Below are 23,692 nucleotides of genomic sequence, written 5' to 3' on the forward strand. Positions count from 1 at the left end.
TAATAATGGAAAGTTACAGATTTTACCCTACTGCCTTTGGAGTCCTTAGTTTAAAACAGAATTTCATTACTTCCCCAGAAGAGAAAATAAATCTACATCACACTGAGCCGAAAGAAGGCTGTTTACAGACACACTTCAACATAGTTCAATATTTAATGTTGTTACTGAACAATCTTTTGCTCAAAAAAAAGGCTTCTCTCACTGTAAAGCTTGTCAACAGTGGTAATTTTTCTCATTTTTCTGGAAAAATTACATAAGAAGTGTTAATATTTTATCAGGTTTATGTTTGAATGACAACATTGCATCTATATTTTCAGTATATATCTTTCTTAAAGCATTATTAAAATGCCTAGGGGCTCAGTATGATCCTGAACACAGAAAACTGGTTCTGAATGTAAAAGATTAACTATTTAAAAACATGTTGGCATTTTGTAATGTATTATTGAAGCCGTCACAGAAAACTCATCAAAGCTATAAACCAACTCCCACAAAACATAAATAGCTTTTAATATTTTATTACTAAGTTATTTTCTCAATGCTGTTCTTTTCGGGTTTCATTACTCTGTGAGGATGAAACAGTAATCCCCTGGCCTATATCAAGATATCCTTTCTAAAAGGTTTGTGGTACAGTGTGGTGAAAACACCCAGGCAACCACCTCAAAAGATAGAAACCTTCCTGTTGCGGGACTGCACTGAGCATCCTCTAATTGTGGTAACATTATGTGTCAACCAGTTAAAAATCCCCCACAAAAATTTCCTTTATCTGTATGTCATCAGCAGATAAAGTATGAAACGGCTTTAGACAATATAAGCTGAGGCTTATATTGCGGCCACTTTTTAAGTCAATCCGTCTCATTAGTATTATCCACTAAATGCAAAGGGTGGCTGAAGCTCACCTTTGTGCTAGGCTTTACCGTCTCCGAAGTCAGTGGAATTGTTCTAACTGTCTCCCGTGGCAGGAAGGTCTGACCTGACTTTTGCCTAGGTTAATTGGCATTCAGTTTCCAGTAACAATATAATACTTCAGGCATGAGCAAGATGCTTGCCCCGCCTGGGACAGGATTTTACTGTGTTGTAACTTCCCTGTGGTTTTGAACATCTTGGATGTATGTCAAACAGGCACAGGCAGAAAGTGCTGATACATTATACATAAAGTCTGCTTTCATAACTTCCTACCTAATGTTGGTGGCAATGCAAAACAATTGCAAAAGTAAGACAAATCATTTTCTTTTTTGACTCAAGATCCAGCACAATGCCGATGAGTGCCCGTGCCAAGAAAGGAGATGCAGCAGAAGCATGCGGCTGGGGATGCCGTACGGAAAGAAAGAAGGACCGACATTTTCAGCGGCAGCGAGCCATTAGATCACCTTAGCTGCAACGCACAGCTGAAACTGCGCTGCTAAATGAGGCACAGACCTGCTGCTGGGCTAACGCACTGGAGGACCCCTCCATCTTAGCCCTATGGTTTTCCTCTTAATAGGAGAAGAGAACTATCAGGTAATCAGTAGCTTATCAGGGGTGACAAGAAGATGCATTAAACACAGATTTAAGGAAAACAAAGCAGAGAACATTCAGATTTACTGGAAAGCTGTGTTTTCTTGAGAAACTACCAGGAGAAAATCAGTATGAGCATTGACAATTATTTTTGTCAGGCACTTCTTTACAAAATTATTCTGCTTCTGAATTAATATTTATGCTACTGTGGCATATTGAGACTGCTCTGAAAATGATCTGATTTTTAAATAATTATTAAATAAAATCTACCATAAGTCACCTAAGATCAAACATTTTATCTTTTTTTCCTTCACTTTCAGCTCATTTCAACAAAGCATTCATTTTTCAAGTTGTCTCTTCTCTTGTTAATCAACAACTTTCTTCAATGGCAAAAGAAACTTTGTAAAATTCACGTCAATCTACTTTGCTTACAGGCAATGTAGGATTATTCAGGAAAAGTGAGTTGATATGCTGGATTTTCATCAGTCAAAGGGGACTTTTTTGTTTTGTTTTTACGAATGATTTTTAGGTACATCTAAATGCTCCTACTTAGGACCTGAACTTACAAACACCAAAGTCCATGAAGCCAATTTTGTATTTAGGGTCACTCTACCATGTATAGTCCTTTCCTCTTACAGCAAAGAATATAATATAGAATCTAATTTTGGTCATTGTGCTAACAGTTCTGTGCATTTATTTCTAAAGGAGTGGGTTGAAAATGCATGTCTCTAGTGTTTCCTGAAACAGTTTCTCAAGAAGTAGCAGGCTTTTTACCTTCGTGACAAATTTCAAAATTCTCTATTTCTTTGTAAATTCGAGCCAATAAGCAAAATGAACATTAAAGAAGTTGAGAGAAGGTCTGTGTGTCTATCAGTAATTCATAGTTTACAGGAAAGGAAAAAACCCCTCCATTTTTGGGTTATTTTAAAAAGAGTCTTAATAGACTTGTATGACCTGGTCTGTGAGGTGTGGTGTCACAAAGGCTTTGAAGAGTGGCTGCTAATTATTCTTAAAAGGCTTTGATGTAGTCAGTGACCTGGTTTTTGGACAATACAGGAAATCCCTACAGTTTACTCTTTCACAGCATGTCAGTTCCCCAGTCAGGGCAGTAACTTGATAGGTTGGGTGAAGGGAGGATACGCGGCCCCGGAGAGCACTGTGGTGCTGGCAGAAGGCCCCACGCTGATGAGAGACAGAGTATTGCTGTCACCGTGCAGAGGCTTTTCTGCTTTCTTGGTAATTAAGCTGAGAATGTCTTACCTTGCTTAGTTTATGAGAAATGCAAATATCATCAGATTTGTTATGCAGACTGTTCTTTTCTCTTGGATTTCACGTTCTGTCTGTGTTTAATAAATCTTGGTTTTGTTCAGATGATGGTACTGATAATCCCAGGCAGACATCCCTGGGGAGGAAAAAAGAAAGAAAGGGGGGAAAAAAAAAAAGAAACCTGAAATCTTTATGGAAAAGTGATGAAAAGTAACATTTCTCAAATGTACACGTCCTGTCAGGCTTGCTCAGCAACGTATGAGTCTAATCTCCATGTGACACTCACCAGTGTAGGAGGTGGTAGGTGAGGAAGAGCATCCAACAGACCAAGAGATGAGCTCTGATGATAGACACAGAAACTTCTAACAGATCCACCGAGAAATACAGTTGGTTCAAATGAGTCACACAGGAGAGTCGCGGTAGCGCTGCCAGATTCAGGACTACAGCCTCTAATCTCCGTGGCATCTACGGAGCAATGCCGTCCCTCCTGCTCCACCGCCCAGGGCGTGTGCCACGCCACATGCCCCCAGCCAGGGCTGCTGCCCGTTCGGCACCCTACCCCCGGCCCCAGGGCCCTCCCCTGAGCTCTCCTTACGAATGCTCTACGTACTGTTCACCCCTCGCGGGGAAAGCCCCCCAAACCCATGAGACTGCTGTAATTAATGTTCAGGCTCGCCTAGTTCGATGCCTTGTCTCTGTAGCAAACAAGGCAAGCATGCAGCGACACTTCTGCTGCGTAACCTCCCAGCCTCCAGTAGCTTGCAGCTCAAAGGCTTCCTGAACTGGAGTCTGTGTCTTTGTATTTTGTAGACTCTGATATGTTTTTCTTCTCGGAACTGGTCAAAATCCTTTTTGAACCTATGTAAATTTTTGGTGTTATCCTGGAATAACAAATTCCAACATACTGCGTGAAAAATTACCTCCTTCTGTTTGCTTCTCTACAATTTTAACTACTTAATTTTATTTCTCCTGTTTCTTATATTATGGTTAATAGGGAATAATTATCAGCTGTTCAGTTTGTCCAGAGATTTATGCTTTTACTGGCTTATAACCCCCTCCTTCAGTTCCCTTCTAGGCTGTAAACCTGTAGCACACCCAGCCCCTCCAAGCACACAAGCTTTTCTTAATCTTTGCTCATCTCTGTGGCCCTATCACACCTTTTGTGAAGTCTGTTACATCTTTTCTAGGCTTTAGTCTCTAGGATTTGGGGAGCTGAAGACGGGCTGTAATCACGGTGAGGGCGCAAAGGGATTTATACTGTAGCATTGCAGCGCATTCTGTTCGGTTTGCTGTTTCCTTCCTAGTTACTCTGAACCAGTCTGCTTGGGAGGGGCTGGTTTGGTTTTGTTTGACAACCACAGGGTGTTTAGCGGATGTTTCCATAAACCTGCCTACAGCAACATCAAGAACCTAGGTAAGTAGGGCAGAACATAGCACTGATTTTTTGTATTGGGGTTGGCTCTCTGTTACTTTGCATTTATCCTTATTAAATGTCATCTGGCTGTACTACTGCCCACTCATTCAGTAGCATGAAATTATTGTGCAACTCTTCTCAGCTGGCTTTTTTTTTAATTGTCTCTAATAATTTAATAATCACCAGTAAAACGCTTCACTTCGTGATCTTTAACATATTATTTACGAGCATACCTAATACTAGGTTGCAGCACAGACCCCTAAGAAACTCTGCTTGTCATCTTTCTGCATTGCAAAAGCTGATCACGCTGTCTCTTATTCTGTAATCAATTATTGGCCCATGGAAGGAGCTTCCTTTTTCACCTATGACCATCTTGAAAATCTTCATAAAAGCCAACTCTGTCAGGCAGATTGCTCCTGTCCCCATGCTCAGCAACTTTTTCAGAACGATGTAGCAGACACATGAAGGCAACTTCCCACTCCAAACGCTGTTGACTCTTTCCTGCCATTTTATCTTTGCCCACGTGTTTACCGACGTTACTGTTTCTGCCAATTTGTCTACAAAGTGGGACCTGTTGGAGGGTGGTTCCCAGGTCCCCCCCGGATCTCCTTCAAAACAGGTGAAACCGTTGTCACCCGCCACTCCTCTCCGTAAACAGGGATTTGTTACCGCACTCAGCACTTCCACAAATCCCTCCCTCGGCGTCCACAGCCACGGAACTCCTGGCAGTTTGCTGCTGTCTGCTCTGATGGCTTTGCTCTCCTGCAGATACCCGCCACTTTGAGACGTCTCCGCAGAGCTCTCCCCGTGGAGGAGGCTGCCAACGCGAGCACCTCTGCTCTCTGCTACTGACCACCGAGGCCAAGATTTCAGCCAGCTTTACTGCCAGGACCTTGTCGTGGAGCACGTGTCAGTCATCAAGTGATGCTGCAAGGTTTCTTTGCTTTCTGATGTGTTTGAGAAACATGCATGAGCTTTTTATACCTCACAGCCTTGTATTGATTGTCTTGCTATAATTTTATATTTAACTTAGCAAATCTATGCTTTTCTTTCCTTTCCTCAGTTGGGCACAATCTAAAATTTGGGAAATACAACCTTTTACTTAAGGAGGTTTGTCGTTTATCCAGGCTTCTTTGCTCTTTTCAAAGGTTCTTTCAAATCAGAAATATACCCTTGAATTCTAATGCAGTTTTTTTAAATGATATCCACCCTGCCTGCATGCAGTCTGCCCTTCTGACTCTTCTTTTTAATTACCTTTTCTACCAGCTTTCTTAGTTTTGGGTAGTTCTTCAATCAGAAAGTCCTACAATGGATCTCTTTCTGCATCTAAAAAGGTATTCAGTCTGAGTATGTTGGGTTGTTGTGTGACCTTTGGAGTGACCCTTAAAAAAATCCATTTCAGCATTTTTGGTTCTAAGCAGTGCTGGCTTGGGTCTTGACTTGAAAATAAGAAGAGGCTCCTCTTCTCCAGTCTGTCCATACACAGCCGATGGAAGGATCCATGCTTTAGATCCTGGAACATTTTTATTTCTCTGCAAAGTATCATGTGTAATTTTTAGGTTAAGTATAAGGTATAAAATGGACAATGTCGTCAATTGTATACTCAATTACCACGCTGAATGCGTTATAAGACTGCAAAAAGATCAGAAGATGTTGTTTGATGCTATTGCCCTTCTTGTAGTCAGCCCGAAGCTCAATTATCTCCCTTTTTGAATTTCCACATGAAAGGCTTTTTTACTCCTAAACCAGACAGCTAGTTTCTACATTTTTAGCTGCAGAGGATCCATAGCCTGATTTGGAAAATAGGTGAAAAAAGCAACTCACCAGATAAGCCCCCCACTCCTCCAGTATCTGCTGCAGGCAGGAAGGTGCCATCTATCCCCCATGCAGGGAAGGACCTGAGAACAGAGGACAGGCAAACGACTGTCCGTCTGCACCACTTCTGCCCAACTACACCGGCAGGTGCACAGCATTGGCCAAAACCTTTAAAAGACAATATGCAGGATTTCTGTGAATGATTGCCATGCACCTGCTAACAATCCAGCTTCAAGTTTCATAGTACCAGCAGGCTTTTTTTCTTATCAATTTCCTTTTATTTTTCTTTGGAGTGCAGCACGGAGGCAGGTGACCCATTCATTATGATCAACCACTGAGAAATGGCAAGCCTGCTTTTGCCAATTTAAATAGTCAAGTCACAAGTGATGGCAAACATTATGTTCAGTATGGATCTAGATAAAGTCCTGGGGGCAAGCACATGGTTAAAGACTGAAAATACATCATGCTCAAGCCAGTATTTATTGAAAAACTCTGCTGGTCTCCTGCATTTTATGGCAAATGCACAACTTGTATATTGGGAGATAGTTATTCAGCTGCTGTGATAAATCTTGCCCAAAAGTCATTATTTGCCATTGTCATGCCTTAATAGGCTGTGCCTCAAGGCTGTGATTTTGTCCAACCATGTTCTGTTGTCCCTTGTGTTATTAATAGCTTTTGTAGGCCACCTGCCTTTTTAATCCCCCCGTTCTCTTTTTTTTTTTTTTTTTTTTTTTTTCCTACAGCACAACCTCTTTTATCGCCTCCTAGCCCATTACAGTTGGCTATTTGGGAATAAGAGTACTGAAAAACACAAGCTTTTGTCAACAGGCCTGCAGCTTTCTATAAAAGGGACTTTTGGCTGAAGATTTGATACTTACAGCATTAGGAAGGCTGCCCTACTAAAAATGTCTTTTCTTAGCAGAAATATCCTATTAAAGCTGATGTACCACCTTGAGAACTGGCATGATGCCACTCTAACACATGGGCATGGTGGTACGCTCCGTATAAGCTTGAAATATGTTCGCTGAGGGTAGGTTTCCAAGCCCAGGATACTGCAATGATATTTTTGGCTGGCATACCCACAGTGAAAATCCCCAGCCAATGTTTTCAATGTTCACTAACCTCCAACACTCAGTTTTAGGCATCTCATGTCTGATTAACAGCGATAGTGAGACTGCAGCAATTCCAGCTTACCTCAATGCCCCTAAGCAATATCTCTGCTGATGCAGAAAAGCCGAGCAGTCGCTTCCTTTCCCCCACCGTGCTGGAGCCGGTCTGCAACACTTGGGACAATACACACAAGCTATCTGCAGTGCAAGTTGCCTTTCGCTCTTGGGAATGCAACAGTAAACAAGGTTTATACAGCCGAATGCAACCAGCTCTGGGGTCTGGCCAGCGGGAAGGAGGAAGGAAGGAAGAGAGGGGTCAGCTCGAGTTCTGGAGCCCTGCCCATGGGAAGAGGGACACGTGGATTTAGGTCTCACGGAAGTTTCTGTATCATTGCCTATATTGCTCATTCTCTGCAGGATTCTCAATAAGGAAATTTGCGCTATTTGAGCTTGACCAACGGTAAAAGGTTGCATTGTAGGTTATTTCATTTATGAGAAGAAGTCCAGATAGGCTAATTTGCTTATTTTCAGAAATGCATAGTCTTGTACCGTTGGGTACCAGGTACAGCTTCCCTGCTCACGGGCCTCTTTCAGCCAGCACCATCTAAAACCCCTCTCGCTAGACCCTTCTTGAAGGAGACATTCCTGTGTTCAAGCCGGGAAACTCTGCGAAGGAGCACAACCTATCTAAACCTCCTGGTTATCATTCCTGCCCCAAACAGTAAACAGCAAAACCACCCCACCCATCCCATTTGGATTCCAAATCAGGCATGCATATCACTTGTTTTAGGGTGGAGATCTCTCCCTGTATTTTGGGTTTCGTAACATCAGTGTTTGTGTTGCAGATGACAGTTACTTCTCCTACTGTGTCTGTAGGGTGCTGAACGGCTTCTCCCATTCTAAATGCAAAGCGACAGCACAGTAGCTTTGGAGAGGTTTATCCAAGTTATGACAAGTCCTTCTACTCCTGGGAGGTTTTCGAAGCACGATTCTCTAGGCTAATTCATTCTTTGGCTTTTAGGCTTTGGTAACTAGATTGCACAGCAAGTGCACTCACATTTTTCGCTCCCATCACCACTCTGATCAAGGGATGAGGCCAATGTGTGCTGCAGCAACTTTACATCCCCCGGGCTTGGGTATCCTTCCTAATGCAGGTCCTGAGCAGGAACAACAGTGTGGGCTTGGGTCTTGTCGTGACAGGGAGCTGGCAGACAGACTGCGGTGCGCAGCCAGGTCCCTCCGGCTTGTCTGACCACGAGGGGTGCCCATGCTTGAGGGGTTCTCCTGCAGTACAGCAGGCCCAGGACAAACACACAACTAAAGCAGAAGAATAACAGTTCCGCCAAAGTAAACGGCAATGGTAGTTTGTACCAGTTGCTAATTTGTCCCATGGTCTCACTACTTTGCAAATGTACACTCACGGTGAGTTTGCCGCAGAATAGTATGCACCCATATGAATATCAGAGGGTCACACACCTATTACAATTAATTTTTTTTTGTATGCTGTTCTGCATTACTTTTTGAAATCACAGAAGCTGCTGTAGGAGGAATCATTATCCTCAGCATAAAACATATGCTAATATCTTCCACCTTACTTTCACTACTTTTCAGTTTCCAACAATGATTATGGTATTAACTGGTGATGTGGTTTAATCTGGCAGGCAGCTGAACACTACACAGCCGTTCGCTCACTGCCCCCGCCCCAGAGGGATGGGGGAGAGAATTGGAAAAAAAAAAGTAAAATTCGTGGGTTGAGATAAAGACAGTTTAATAGGACAGAAAAGGAAGGGAAAATAATAATAATAATAATAATGATAATGATAATGATAATGATAATGATGATAATAATAATAATAATAATAATAATAATAATAATAATAAAAAAAATATACAAAGTAAGCGATGCACAATGCAATTGCTCACCACGCGCTGATGGATGCCCAGCCAGTTGAGCAGTGGTTCCCCCCCGGCCAGCTCCCCCCGGTTTCTATGCTGAGCACGATGCCATATGGTATGGAATGGCCCTTGGGGCAGTTCGGGGCAGCTGGCCTGGCTGTGCCCCCTCCCAGCTTCTTGTGCCCCCTAGCCTTCTCAGCTGGCAGAGCATGAGAAGCTGAAAAGTCCTTGACCAGTGTAAGCAGTACTTAGCAACAGCTGACACATGGGTGTGTTGTCAGCATCATTCTCATGCTACATCCAAAACACAGCACTGTACCAGCTACTAGGAAAAAAAAAAAATCAACTCTATCCCAGCCAAAACCAGGACAACTGGTCAGCATGGACGGGGACTCTTCAAAACAGCAGAGAGGTGTGATAACAGTCCCACTAGAAATTCAGAGTGGCGATGATAAGGGGAATTACAAACAGCAAAAAGGGGAGTGGAGAACAGTTCAGTGTACACCTATGCACATGGCACTGCTTGTTACTTAAGTGAAAGGTAAGCTGGATGCAAGTGGAGAACATGAACAGATGATCCTAAGAGTCAGTAACTTTTGTTTCTTACCTTTTGAATTATTAAGAAATACATTGCCTTTAGTAACCTTTTGCCCGATATGGCTTCCAGCCATGTTTTTGTGTGCAGACTGCACTTGGTTTGAACTCTCTGGGATATTCCGGATTGCCCTTGGCTACAGCAGAGGGTGGTGATTCGCTGCTGCGCTGTGGGCTCACAGATCACACCTCTCAACCCTCTGTACTAGGGAGGGCTGCCTTCGGTTTAGAGCATACTTGCCTCCATCCCACACAGATCTGGCATCTTTATTTTCACTACTTTAAATCACTCTGTGATAAGCACAAAACTAAGGTGTCAGGCAATGTTATTTACGTTAATCCTACACCCTTTGCTCTTTTGCCTTATTCCTGAAGTCCTCTATCTTGTCTCCATCAGTAATGATTATTGCATACATTTCAAAAAGGCCCATTACGCTGAAGTGAAAAGATGTCGCACAGTAGTGGGAGACACCCAGCACACCCCTGCCCCTCACCATCGCACCCAGGCTATATTCTTCTTCAAGGAGACCAGACCTACAGCACTGAGCCAAGGCTCCTAGACTCTTCCAGGCATTACATACACAGGTATCTGGTTTGTCTGTCTGTCTTCTTCCATTTTGTTAAAATAAACTAGCGTTAAGAGCAAATCACGAAGGAGAGGGATGCTTAAAAATTCTACTTTATAACTACACCAACATGAAAGCCAAATGCAATTACTGTTACAAGAGCTCCTATTGACATAACTCAGGAGATTTATGTATATTTTAGTATCTGACATTTTTTTCTTGATGAAAATCAATTCAACTGGCTTTTACAACCTATTTACAGCCACTGAAAGTCTTGATTTTAAGAGCTTTTATAGCAGAACTGCCCCTTACTACCAGGTGGTTAGGTTTCTTGCTAACACCAAACGAAGAGATGTTGAAAGGGCTCTGTGCATGCGGGCACTTAAAGAGTAAGGGTGCTTACAACAGGAGTGGCCTGCAGCAGCGTGCCAGCTCATTTACACAAAGCGGTACAAAGCGGTGTTCGGTAATTGCAGAGCACGTGCATGCATATTCAACACTCCACATGGTAATAAAGGGCATCTACATATGCTCTGCCAGGAAAGTGGCATGATGGGCCTCGCGATGATGAAGCCGGAGAGCTGCTGCACTCAAACTGCTGCGAACGGCAATGGAAGTCCTGCTCTGCAGCCATGAGGCAAACAGCCTCCTGGTGAAACAGGGACTTGCTAAAAGGGTTTGTATCTAATCACTGCCTCAAGGGCAAAGCAATTATCATTGGCAAATACTAGCGATTGTATTGTTCACTCATGTGGTACTAGGTTTTGTTCTCACTCATATTGAGCCCTACTATTTCTACGAAAAGTCTAGGTTAGGTCAACATAAATATTCAGGGACTCATGTATATCTAGATTTATCTGATGGGATTTTCTACAAGTCTTGTGTACCCTTATCTGATTTTTCTCCTTATGTTGTAGCTGTTCTAGATCCAGTAATTAGAAATACTACAGCCATTTCCATCCACTCTTCTGATGAACTGTTTACAATACCTCTGACCAAGCTGAAATTTTGCATGCACGTGCGTGCACACACACACGTGCTCAATTTTAAGACCATTACATTAAGCCATTAGAAGTGCTGTTTCACACTTTGTTAGCGCAGGCAGTCTCCTAAGAAATGTTGACTATATTGCTACTTCTTCTGTGAGAAACGTAGGGATTGATGGGGAAAATCATTAAAGTTGAAGCTAGGACAGGCTAATCAGATAATCCAACCCTCCTCCTACTGTATGTCAGTTTATATTAATAATGAAATACATTATTAGGGCTATTCCTACTTTTTTAATGCCATCTTTATAAAGGAGAATTCGTTTGCCTACCTCAAATTCAGAAGACCTCAGGAATTTGCTTCTAGTAGAATTCAAGGCCAGTCAGTCAAAATGGATCTTTTCCACAACCTTCTGTATTCTCACGGCAGAGCCACAGCACTGCCTGATCATGCCCAAAGTTTCAGGAGGAGCAGCAGTGATCCCCAAAACATGACCTTTTAGACCCTTTAAAATGTGACAAACGTACAATTAATAACATGGAAACTACTTCAAGGGGGTATGTAAAGAAATTTCAGCCCTACCATCTTTTTTTGCTACCATGGGGAGGCTTGATCTCCCTCTCTCAGCAGCAGCAACGACCTTTACCATTTCTGCGCCTTCATTTTGTGTTTGTAAATTAAGACAATACTAACAGAGGCTCTGGAGCCTTTCCAAGGCACATGGAGGCCTTCAGGTGAAAAGCCTGAGATAGGAATGCCAATCTTTATTACTGTTCCCTGCAGTTTCTAATGTTTGGTTTTCTACGTCACGGAGAAACCAGCCTTTTCTCTGTCTTCTATCTCAGCCATCTAGGGCCAACTGACACACCTCCTACGGTAGTTCTTGGATTTGTACCTCTAGCTGCTGCCTGTAGCGAAGTCAATGATCTGAGAAAGCCTGAGGACTTCATTCAGATTACACATTGGTGTAAGCAGGAACTAATTTTGCTGAAGTCCAAGGAAACAGTAGAAGGATTACTTTTTTAAAATGAAGGACTCACAGAGTTGTTTCTTCCCTCAAAGCTGTTATCTGCCCTGCCTCCCAGTGGTGCTAAGGCTTGGAGCAGCCCAGGAAATCTCATGGAAGCCAACACCGTTCACCTCACTTCCAGCAAAAGCAGAGCAACACTGACAAACTCACGTTGGCCAGGTGTGCTCTCCTGGAAACACCTTGTTCCTGAACAAGGCTGCAAGCATATTCGTACAGGGCTATGAAGATTTGGAAAAAAGTGACCTTTTGTGGTTTCCTCCAGGTAATGTCCCCAAATAAAATCTTACAGAAAATACCTGTTCTTGAATAAAACATGCTACATGAAGAGAAGCACAATTATTCTTATGTTGGTTTTGTGGGGTTTTTTTGGTTTGGTTTTTTTTTTTGAGAAGCCAGAGGGTTTAGTCGTCTCCTAGCTATAGCGAGGCAAAGTTTTGTAAGGAGCAAGTCACCTGCCTTCTCTATTGTCCGTCTGCGGAAAGCTAGCCTGGAGACCCTGGAAGATTCTCGGGCACAGAAGATAACAGCACCACTCTGAAAGGGATGGAAGATTAGGCTCCAGCCCCACGGAGTGATTTTCAAGATATGGCATAAATCCCATCAGCTCAAGCAGAGGCATTTAGATATTAGTGTTTAATGAGCTGTTTGGTTCCATTTAGTTTCGTATTGCTTTTAAGAATTTCCGCGCATTCAACCGAAGAAAATTGTAATAGCACAATTTATTAAATGAACTTCTCAAAGAATCTTAAAACACGGGAATACTGTAGCAATGAATATTGCAGCAATAATATTTTAGAATGTAAAATAAATTTGTAAGTATTTCGATAGAACTTTCATTAGTGTGATTGCAGTATGAAAATTAATCAGTCATCTGTATGTTAGTTGAATTATCTTTATAAACAGTTCATTTGCAGACTGAGGAAACTGGGATGCATACCATGAAATCAATGATGTGTAAAATAGATCCGAAATATTTTCCGTCTGTTTTCTCACACCATTTGTCTAACTTGAACTCAAGCTGCAAATGCGTTTGTGTATTATCAATAATACTAGCCATAAATGCATTCTGTAGGTCTGCCTGCTAATGAGATTACAGCAAAAATATATCTGAATGAATGCAGAGCTGGGCCAGCGTACAGAGCTGAGTACGTGCCGCAGCGTTGTGGGTTCACCCCGGTGGGCAGCACAGCCCCCCCAGCCGCTCGCTCGCTCCCCCGCAGCGGGATGGGGGAGAATCAGAGGGGTAAAAGCGCAAACCTGGGGCATTGAGATAAAGGCAGTTTCGCAGGTGAAGCGCGAGCTGCGCGCGCAAGCGAAGCAGAAGGAGGAATTCCTTCTCTCCTCCCCATGGGGGCCGGCGTCCCGCCACCCCCAGGACAGCAGGGCTGCCCACGCCTCACGCCGACGGGGGAAGGCAAACGCCATCGCTCCGCACGTCCCCTTCCTCCTGCTTCCCCAGCTGTTATTGCTGCGCTGCCGCACGGTCGGGGGTAGCCCTGGGCCAGTGGGGTCGGCTGTGTCCCCTGCCAGCCCCTGGTGCCCCCAGCCCGCTCGCTGGCGGGGCAGGGCGAGGAGCAGAGGAGACCTTGACGCCGTGCAAGCACTGCGCAGCAAGAGCTAAGGCATCCCTGGGCTCTCAACACCGCTCTGGTCACAAAGCTACTATGAAAAAATATTTTTCCCCAGAGACTGGAGATGAAGACAATTTGTGAGAAGCAGTGTCTCTCTTCAAAACACAGAACCTTCTAATGATTAATTAAAAATAACTTTTTTTTTTTAAGTATCCTTTATAAAGACCTGCCACAAAGACATTTGATTCCATTATTTAAACAAATAGTATGCATGTTGCTACAAGATTGCACATTTTTAATACTAGATTACATTTGGAATTTAATTATGGAATGCATTTTAAAAATCCAAATTATTTGTTATTTTATTCAGCTTTTCCACATTTTGACTATGAGGTACAACCAGTTTTGATGCATTGCTTATTTGGATGTATCTGCCTGAAAATTGTTTTGCTTTAGCTTCATCTTTCACAAGGATCATATTCTGACCCCAGTATGATACTTTTGCTCAGTGGTTGAATTCCAGGGTTTGTAGGCTGGTTTCTCAATAAAGAAGAAACGTGAGATACAGACATGGGGTATGCTCTAAACAGACTTTTTATGTACATAAGTGAAAGGCAGTTGCACCAATTCCTTGTTCCAAGAGAGCAACTGTACTTTAGGAGCCTTAATTGGAGATGGACCTCACTGATTACTCACCAGCTCCTTTTCCAAGAGCTACCATCTCTAAACAACCTCACATAACAGCAGATTTTCTCAACCCCAAGCATTTTGTGCACATGAGAAATAAGCTTTTTAGGAGTATGTATCACAGGAATATCTGGCGATAGCTGTCATAACAACTGCTATTACCTACACAGATCTGTAAGTATATCCATAAGGCTGACAAAAGCCATCTAGGAGTCTTACTACTTAGGATTAACATTACAAGAGAGTTCTGGCGTGGGATAAGGAGTAAGTTAAGAAAATCCATACACCAAAATACCCATGGAAGCATTCAGTGTAAGTCTTTCAAGGAGCTCAGAAAGGCACTTCACCCTGGGTTGTAAAGTCCACATCGGACCCTTGGCCAAGTATCCTACCAGCTAGAAACTCCAAGCACCAGAGACAAGGGAAGAAGAGGGAATGAACAAAACAGAGAAGAGGAAAATGAGATTAAAGGATTAGTTAGAGGAGAACTGGGAGGAGTGTAGTGAGCAAAAGGGTGAGTAGGAGGAAAATAAATTTGAGACGTAGGCAGGTGAGAGGTACATAAAGCCATGAAGATGATACCAGATTACAGAGTCGTGAGTCAAACACTGAAGCACGAAACAAGTCTACAAAGGGTATCCCAGATGCTTCTAATTCACATAAAAACTTCTGCAAATAACATTCTCTCCCAGAGATATGTTACACAAAATCGTTGTGGGTTAAGTAACGTTTAAAGAGTTAGTCACATAGCTGATGCATGTATGTGAGTCTGAGTGGCTACATAGGTTCAAAATGTGTGCAAAATACAATAAAGGAAAAGAGTGCGATTAAATATTGTCCAAAACATAAAAACTGAAATTATTTTTAAAAGTCTCACCCTGAAAAAGGAAGAACTTGGGTCACATTTACGTGCCAGATAGGTTCGGGTTTTCAGGATCTTGCCACTGTCCCACAGGTCTAACGCTTTATGAAATCAGCTCTCCAGAATATAGAATTACTTTCCTCTGGACTTGTTTTTGCCTCCTCAGTAGTCTGGTATTTGTGTACCTCGGAGCAGGGATGTCTTTCTCCTAAACATGCCTGCAAAATAGGGAATAATAGAAATTATCTTTCTTTTAAAATGAAGGCCAGGTGTAGAGACACAGCCCGGGATGGCCGGGCAGGGCCTGGGGATGGGGTGGGCCAAGACCAGGCTGGGATGGTGGCCCACTGAAAAACAAGCTCTTCACAACAAATGGACAAATTTAGGCTCTGAACAGGAATCCGTTCAATCCACCCAACCTCTCAGTTACACTCATGGACATTTCTTTCTTCATCAACCATACAGGGAGTTAAGACACTTAACCCGGCAAACAAAAAAAAGGCCAAAAACACATTATGTGAAACCTGTGATGTTTTCTCTTGACTTAAAACCTTATCTATACTTACTATTTATTTCTGTAAGTTTACACTGCTTTACAGCAGCTCCTAAACTTCTTGGCCTCACAGGCAGTAGTCAACTCAGTTTTCTTCCTAGACCACCAAATACTCATACCTGTAATTACCCTTTTATGTTTCATGTTTATGTGGGCTATTTGCCTATAACTACCATGGACTCACAGACCACCACTGCTCTGCAAACCAGAGCATTTCAAAATGCAATCCTGTATTAAATACAGTGTGGGACTAGTCCAGCATCCCTCAGCTGCTCATCCTCTGTGCTGCTAAGAAAATCACTGAATTTTTAGGCAAATACAGATTTTGGCAAAGAGAAATTTGACTTCCTGTGTTAGGTGCTTTAGTGGGTATTTCACTTCTCATTTCAGAATACTGCCTCCATAGAAATTCAAGTAATTCAGGATTTCATTCCATATTTGCATTTTCCCAATATCCTTCTTCAGAGTTGCAGAGCCATGGAGGACTCATTAATAACTAAGCACTTTCTTGACTGAAAGGCTTTCGAAACTGGAATTAATTTTCCTAACCTGTAAGCCTCTTGTGTTGGCTGCTTGATCTTTGACCTGACAACGTGCAACATCAAAGCAGTAGCTTTTTGCTGGCAGCGGAGGCGGCAGCATCTGCTGCAGCAGCATTAGCCGTATCGATTGAGACTGTACGCCTCTCGGCTCACTTCTGCTCGGTCCTCATTCACTGGAGATGGCGTCCCTGCTGACTCTGGGCTGTGTGTATGCAGCAGGGGAAATATTTTATCCAGCCTGCAAAGACCAGAGTGGAAACGCTGCAAATTCATGCCAGTATCTTCTGGCAAGTATTCCTTCAGCGTTACTGGAGCGTATTCATTATTTTACCTGAAAGTAAGACTGAGATTATAATCAAGCCTACTAAAATAATAAGCTATGTAAGTTTAAAGAAATAGAGTAGCTGCAAGGGTGCCGTGAGACGGTCGAGTGTTTGGCAGTCACAAAACCTGTGGTAGCAGCGCTGGTGCTGTCCGCAGCAGCGCGGGGGGAACGCAGCGTCCGAAAGCTGGGGCTGGAGTGAGAGGCAGGGCCATGCTGCTGGCCCAGCACCGGCCAGCACTGGGGCAAGGGCCGGGAGGGCAGGAGCGGAGCTGAGGGACAGGTCTGCGCCTCAGCAGGTACGAGAACAGGCTGCAAAGCCAAACACCTTTGATGTGGCTCCTAGGAAAGAGAGCAGAGGTGGCAGAAGCACAGCTCACCAGGGGCGACTTCAAAGGGGCTGCCTGGCTAAACCAAATCACCTCCATCACACCTGGCCGAGAAGCTGTTGCAAAGACTACTCCCTCTCCTCGTCCTTCTCTGCGTACACATTTGGGAATGGCTGTGAGGCAAGTCAGGCCTTTCTGCCCGATCCGTTCTTGGCAGAGCAGAGGTATTTTGTTCAAGGACTGCACCGCCCAGCTCTCCGCTTCCAAACACAGAACAGCAGCTGGGGCTCCCTCTGTACCAGCGTTTGCTACTAGTTCAGAAACAAACCAAAACACAACTAGAAGGTATCTTTTGACAGATAAAACATCTCCAGTTATTTTTACTTATTCATGCTGGTCTAGGTGTTTACGTTGCTAGCTTGGGACATAACATTTCCAGTGGAAAACTGGGGGAGATGTTTCTGCAGCTCAGAACTACCCTGAGAGCCTTGTAGGATTGTATGTCAATATTTTCAGACTGAATGGCCTTTTCTCCTCCACAGATTCCATTAATAAGTACAGGACAGTGAGGTATAGTAAAGGATGATTATAAAAGGAAGTGCTCTCCCACAAATTCTTTAGAATTTGCAGAGTCAGTGTATTTCACCAGAAATGTAAGGTCCGCTTTTCAGCCCTCAGCTTTACCTCCGCACAACCCGAGCCGGTCTCCCTAGGAAATGCCCACACATACAGAGAAGGCTCAGATGCGCACGTGAGGGAAGACGAGTGTGCAGAGAGGTGAGTGGATAGGTAAAGATACTACGTTCAGCACACCAGGAGTTCTGTGCAGGACAGGGGAACACCAAGGATCCACCGATGAACAAGGTCTTGATCAGTACATGGAATTATCACCTATATGAGTTTAGGGATATAAGCGGGAAGCTTAATTATGAAATGGCAACCTGTGGAGAATGATAAACAAGCTTAGCGCAGCTTTTATTGCTTTGGTAGGAGGAGCTGAACTTTAGCTTACTTGTGTAGCCACTTGGGATCCACAGACATCCCGGCCAGGGCGCTGGTAAGATGTAATGCAGAATACGTATGAACCAATTCAGTGCCTGGGTTCAGAGTATCGGTGTCTGTTCTGAACTCCACCACAGCTAACCTCTGAGATAAAAGTCTTTATTTCCTTCCACCAACAACAGAAAAAGCAAAAGCTGAACACAGCTGGGACAACAAACTTAGCAGTTCTTGTGAAATAAGGCAAAGTATTAGTAGCACTGTATGCTTATCTATTGAATTCTTATCCTTGAGTCTTGTTAGCACTCCCTGTGGTACGAATGTTAATGCACTGGAACCATAAACCCAAGAGAACTAAGAGTACAACTCCTCTGGTATTTTCAAAGATGAAACATTGTGTGCTGCCGGAGAGACAGGGTGTCAGCCCCGTTTGAAAAGGAGTTCGTGACTCAGGACGTTGATCTTTCTGGATGAAATTCAGTCCTGACTGGCTAAACATCATGTAGAGACTGTTCTCCTGGCGTTTCTATATTCATCTCCATCTGGTGTGCTTGGAAGAAGAGCCAGAAGAATGCAGTGAGAGATAAGCTCTTCTTGCCAGAAGACCCTCCAGGTAGCAGATAATGGCAATGGCAGGACATGCTCTTCAGGGAGGGGATCACACATCTTGTTGCCTCCAACAACCCTCAGAAGAGCAGGCTCCTTCTCTGACACTGAAAGATCTGTAGGTAAATCTTCATCAGCAAGGGAGACCTACATATCCATTAGAAATACTAAGTCTCAAGCTACCTACGGTTCAGCAGGTTTGCATTTCTGTAGCAGAGAAACATATTTTGTTTATTTTTTAAACTCTGAATGGTCTTTTCTGCTGACACTTCTGGGGATGGTAACATCTGGCAGAGGGAAGCTGGGGACAGGACAAATCAATCCACTGAAGTCAGGCTCTTCAGAGCTTCTCTGCCGAGACAATAATCTGCAGTTAATTCTGAGAGCAAGATGGTTGCCATTTACATGTCACTGAAGGAATAGAAAATAGTAAGATATACGTGAAATGTTTATGCTATTATTTCCTTACTGTTTATTTCCAGTGACTTGCAGCTCTGAGGCTTTCCAGCGGCATGACGGGCTCACCAGCTGGGCAGCATCGCTACGGAAGTGGAGCCTGAACCGAGAATTCCGGTTTCTGGGAAACACACACATGACCCGGGAGGACTCTATTAGGCAAACGCTATCTGCAGGCAACGTGAATCAGCCAGTGTCAGCCAGAACCTAAACTTTTTGTTTATCTGAGGATACAGGTTGAACACTACAGGGAACCTGATTCTCAGCCTACCCAAGCAAGAGTCAGGAATAATTCTCCAGAGGTATGTTAAATTATTCTAGAATAAGTCTTAAAATTGACATTTGTGTAAGCCTTTGCAGTTCATTTTCTTTCTGAGTGGGAGGACGATTAGTATATAGAGAAAAAAAGTCATTAGTTAAGGTATTGAGTCTTATGTGTTGTTAAAACCTTAAGTATGCATAACTCTATAGATGGCTATACATCTTTACATAGTCAACACAGATTTCTGCATGGTTCTGCCTGATTTTTATCAGCTGTAGCTTTACTGTATGCCTATGATTTTCTGCCTCAAAGCTGATCAGTCATATGAACTCTTTTTTAATTATCTTAAATAAAAATACTGGGTTTTTTTTAAATTAAAAGAATAAAAAACCTGTGGTTTTACCCACCTGTTATAAGCACCTCAGAAAAAGTTCTCTGGCTTCAAAGCAAACAGACACCACCCCCCCATTTTCCAGAAACCCTCTTCCTTCTTTAAAATTATAAATGAATAAGAACTCTGGGATAAAATTAAGTTTTCTTGACATCATCTTCTGCCAAGGCAATGGTAAGGTAGGTTTCTCCCTCTAGGAACACCACGCATTTCCCCGGTGCAGAGACACCATCCATCTCAGACCTGCTAGGAAAACCCAGACGTGCCAGCTGGCCCTAGCTACCCTGCGTGCTTCCCGCTTTTCACAGCAAACCCGTGCAAAACAGGACAAAAGGTCTCGCACTCAGCCAGGCGAGCGGGGCTGCGGCAGATGGCCGAGCAGCTGCGAGGGCGCGGGTGCCGCAGCGGCAGCGGGCGATGGTGGCACAGGCTCCGATCCACCCGCCCGCCGGCAGCTCTGCGCCCGGTGAAAACGCCTGCAGATGGTATTCCCCTGACCACCTGTGCATTCCCCCTTACCTCTGTATTCCCCCCACCACCTGTGCATTCCCCCCACCTCTGCATTCCCCCCACCCGCTCTGCATTCCCACAACCTCTGCATTCCCCCCCCACCTCTGTATTCCCCCCCACCTCTGCATTCCCCCACCACCTGTGCATTCCCCCACCACCTGTGCATTCCCCCCACCACCTGTGCATTCCCCCCACCACCTGTGCATTCCCCCCCACCTCTGTATTCCCCCCCACCTCTGCATTCCCCCACCACCTGTGCATTCCCCCCACCACCTGTGCATTCCCCCCCACCTCTGCATTCCCCCACCACCTGTGCATTCCCCCCCACCTCTGCATTCCCCCACCACCTGTGCATTCCCCCACCACCTCTGCATTCCCCCCCACCTCTGCATTCCCCCACCACCTGTGCATTCCCCCTTACCTCTGTATTCCCCCCACCACCTGTGCATTCCCCCTTACCTCTGTATTCCCACCACCACCTGTGCATTCCCCCACCTCTGCATTCCCCCCACCACCTGTGTATTCCCCCCCCACCTCTGCATTCCCCCACCACCTGTGCATTCCCCCACCACCTGTGCATTCCCCCCCACCTCTGCATTCCCCCACCACCTGTGCATTCCCCCACCACCTCTGTATTCCCCTGACCACCTGTGCATTCCCCCTTACCTCTGTATTCCCCCCACCACCTGTGCATTCCCCCACCACCTGTGCATTCCCCCCACCTCTGTATTCCCCCACCTCTGCATTCCCCCACCACCTGTGCATTCCCCCACCACCTCTGTATTCCCCTGACCACCTGTGCATTCCCCCTTACCTCTGTATTCCCCCCACCACCTGTGCATTCCCCCACCTCTGTATTCCCCCCACCACCTGTGCATTCCCCCCCCACCTCTGTATTCCCCCCACCTCTGCATTCCCCCACCACCTGTGCATTCCCCCCCCACCTCTGCATTCCCCCACCACCTGTGCATTCCCCCCACCTGTGCATTCCCCCCACCACCTCTGCATTCCCCCACCACCTGTGCATTCCCCCCCACCTGTGCATTCCCCCACCACCTGTGCATTCCCCCCACCCTCCCAATATCCTTACTGAGCCCCTGTCCTACCTCTGATCTTTGTCTGCATTCCCCAAACACACAGACCCCCTTTGTCCCCAGACCACTGGTCCCAGAGTAAGAACTAACTGCCTTCTTCTCCACTTCTCTCCCTTCTGTTTTTTCTTTTCCACTTGAGACAACCCCTCATTTCTCTTTCCCACCAGATTTCCCCAGTTCTTCTTCCACTTCTCTCTCTTCTAGGCTCCCTATCTCCTTATTTTCCTCAATCATATTTTCATGCTTTCATAGACATACATCTTTACGGTTTGAAAGCCACAGTATACTCAAGATAGACCTAAACATGTTACTTCTAAACACCATCCCCCAGCAAGCAGCCCAGATGATGGGCTGTATACCAGAGAGAGTCTGGTTTAGCTAAGCAGCAGCAATAGCTGAAATAATTAAAATAAATCTGCCTTTGAAGCAAGCTAAGTCAATAGATGCTAACTCACCAAATCTAATAATGACGTGCTTCCTCCTGTGAAACTTGGAATAAAAGGGTCTATTTCCAAGGCACTGTATTGAAGCAAATCAACAAAGGGAAAAGGAGAATGCATGTTTATGTGGGTGCACACATATAAATATGTTCTTGAATATTTTTTGGTCCAAATAGCAGCACTTTTGGAGAAGCTGCAAAAATTTAATGCAGATGTGTCTACATTAAAATTGCTGACATTTTTATAGGACACCACACATAAAGTGTAAATCACATTTACCAGCAATCTAGTGCTTAGGCTTTTCTACTTTGCTTACTTTGGGAGTTTAATCAAATGAATGCTATCAACCTCTAACATCATAAATCAGCCATTTTAAGAAGTAATGGGAGCTTAAAGTAGTATGAGTGAATGAATTTCTAGTTAGCTCATGCTTCTCTGCAGGTTAATTTTAAGTCTTGAATTTATGCCAAATGCCTATAAAAAAAAATTAGTGGGATACATTTTTACTGTGTAGATGTCTGATAATAATGAATTCTCATTTATTACAGCACTAAATATGTGATTCTGTCTGCTTTGCAGTTCAAGAGCCCCCTGAAAAATGCCAGTGTTCAGAGGGAACATAAAAACGAGCCAGTTGTAGAGGATGCCATGCTGCAGCACAGCATACAAAGGCTCCAACACCTTCAACCCGCATGAAAATGGTGACGAGCCCAGATGTTATAGTCCGAGTTCTTCTAGTTCTAAAAGGATGGGCTAAGAGTTACAATGGTGAGTAGGTTTTAAACCAATCTTTCCCACAGCTCAGGGAACTTAACATGAGCTCTGCTATGTGATTTCTTTTATGGAGTACTTTGCCCTTAGTTTCAGGCTTCAAGCCGTGTCTATAGGGAACAGCATTTTAACTTCCATAAAGCACCTTTCTGTAGAGATGTGGTACGCAGGAAGAGGAAAAAGACCAAAATAATTTATTTTCACTGTGCATGAAGTTTAGTCAATCACATCAGTACTTCCTGTCTTGTTACATTTTAGCAAAGACTGAACAGATTTTTTGACTACAGTTAAATGGACGCAAACTTGCCATTACTACCTGAAAACCTTCTTCATCTGAACACATGTGCTCCGCCGGCTAATTGCTAAACAGCACAAAACCCCAGTGGGAAAGTGCCCGCTGCCCTGCTGACTCTCCTTGCCTGTGTATGTGCTCAAGTTATGCACAAAGCGCGGTACCCACAAAAAAGGATACGCAGCCTGCAAAAGAACCACAGAAGCTATAAGACAGGAAAAGAAGAAGGATGCCGAGACAAGTTTTTTAGAAAGACAATATGTGGCCACTTCATTGTAATGCCTCTAAAATATATACAGCCATGGCTGTTGATATAAGCCCACTCGTGAAAATGTTACATAAAATGACTCTGGAGAGGTTGCTAAAAGCAGTAACTTCCCTTACAAACAAACACACTGACTCACTTTCACATGGCACGTCTCTGGTAAAACAGAGAGGTGCTGCTACGTGATGGATAAATACTGCGAATCCTGGAGACAAGGGCAGAGCCGGTCCCAGCGCCGGGCTGCGCGGGCGCAACTGCACGGCCGGTGCTGCGTGCCGTGGCACCGGCACGGGCTGGGCACCGGTACGGCCGTCATTCCTTGCCGCTTGCCCAGGGCCCGCGTGTCCAGGGAGCCCTTGCCCGAAATATCTGTGAAGATGTGATTTATCACACAGTGCTGGATGTCCTCCTTACAAACTATTCTTGAAATAGGAAAAAAAAAAAAAATCCACATAACCTATTATTACTTTTATGTCTTAAAATTGTGGCAGCTTGTCCAGACATGCCAGACCGCGTGGTAAGAGAGCAATTGTAGGGTACGAGTCCACGACATAATAATCCATTAAGAG

This window comes from Pelecanus crispus, chromosome Z (genome assembly GCF_030463565.1).
Source record: "Pelecanus crispus isolate bPelCri1 chromosome Z, bPelCri1.pri, whole genome shotgun sequence".
Taxonomy (NCBI): domain Eukaryota; kingdom Metazoa; phylum Chordata; class Aves; order Pelecaniformes; family Pelecanidae; genus Pelecanus; species Pelecanus crispus.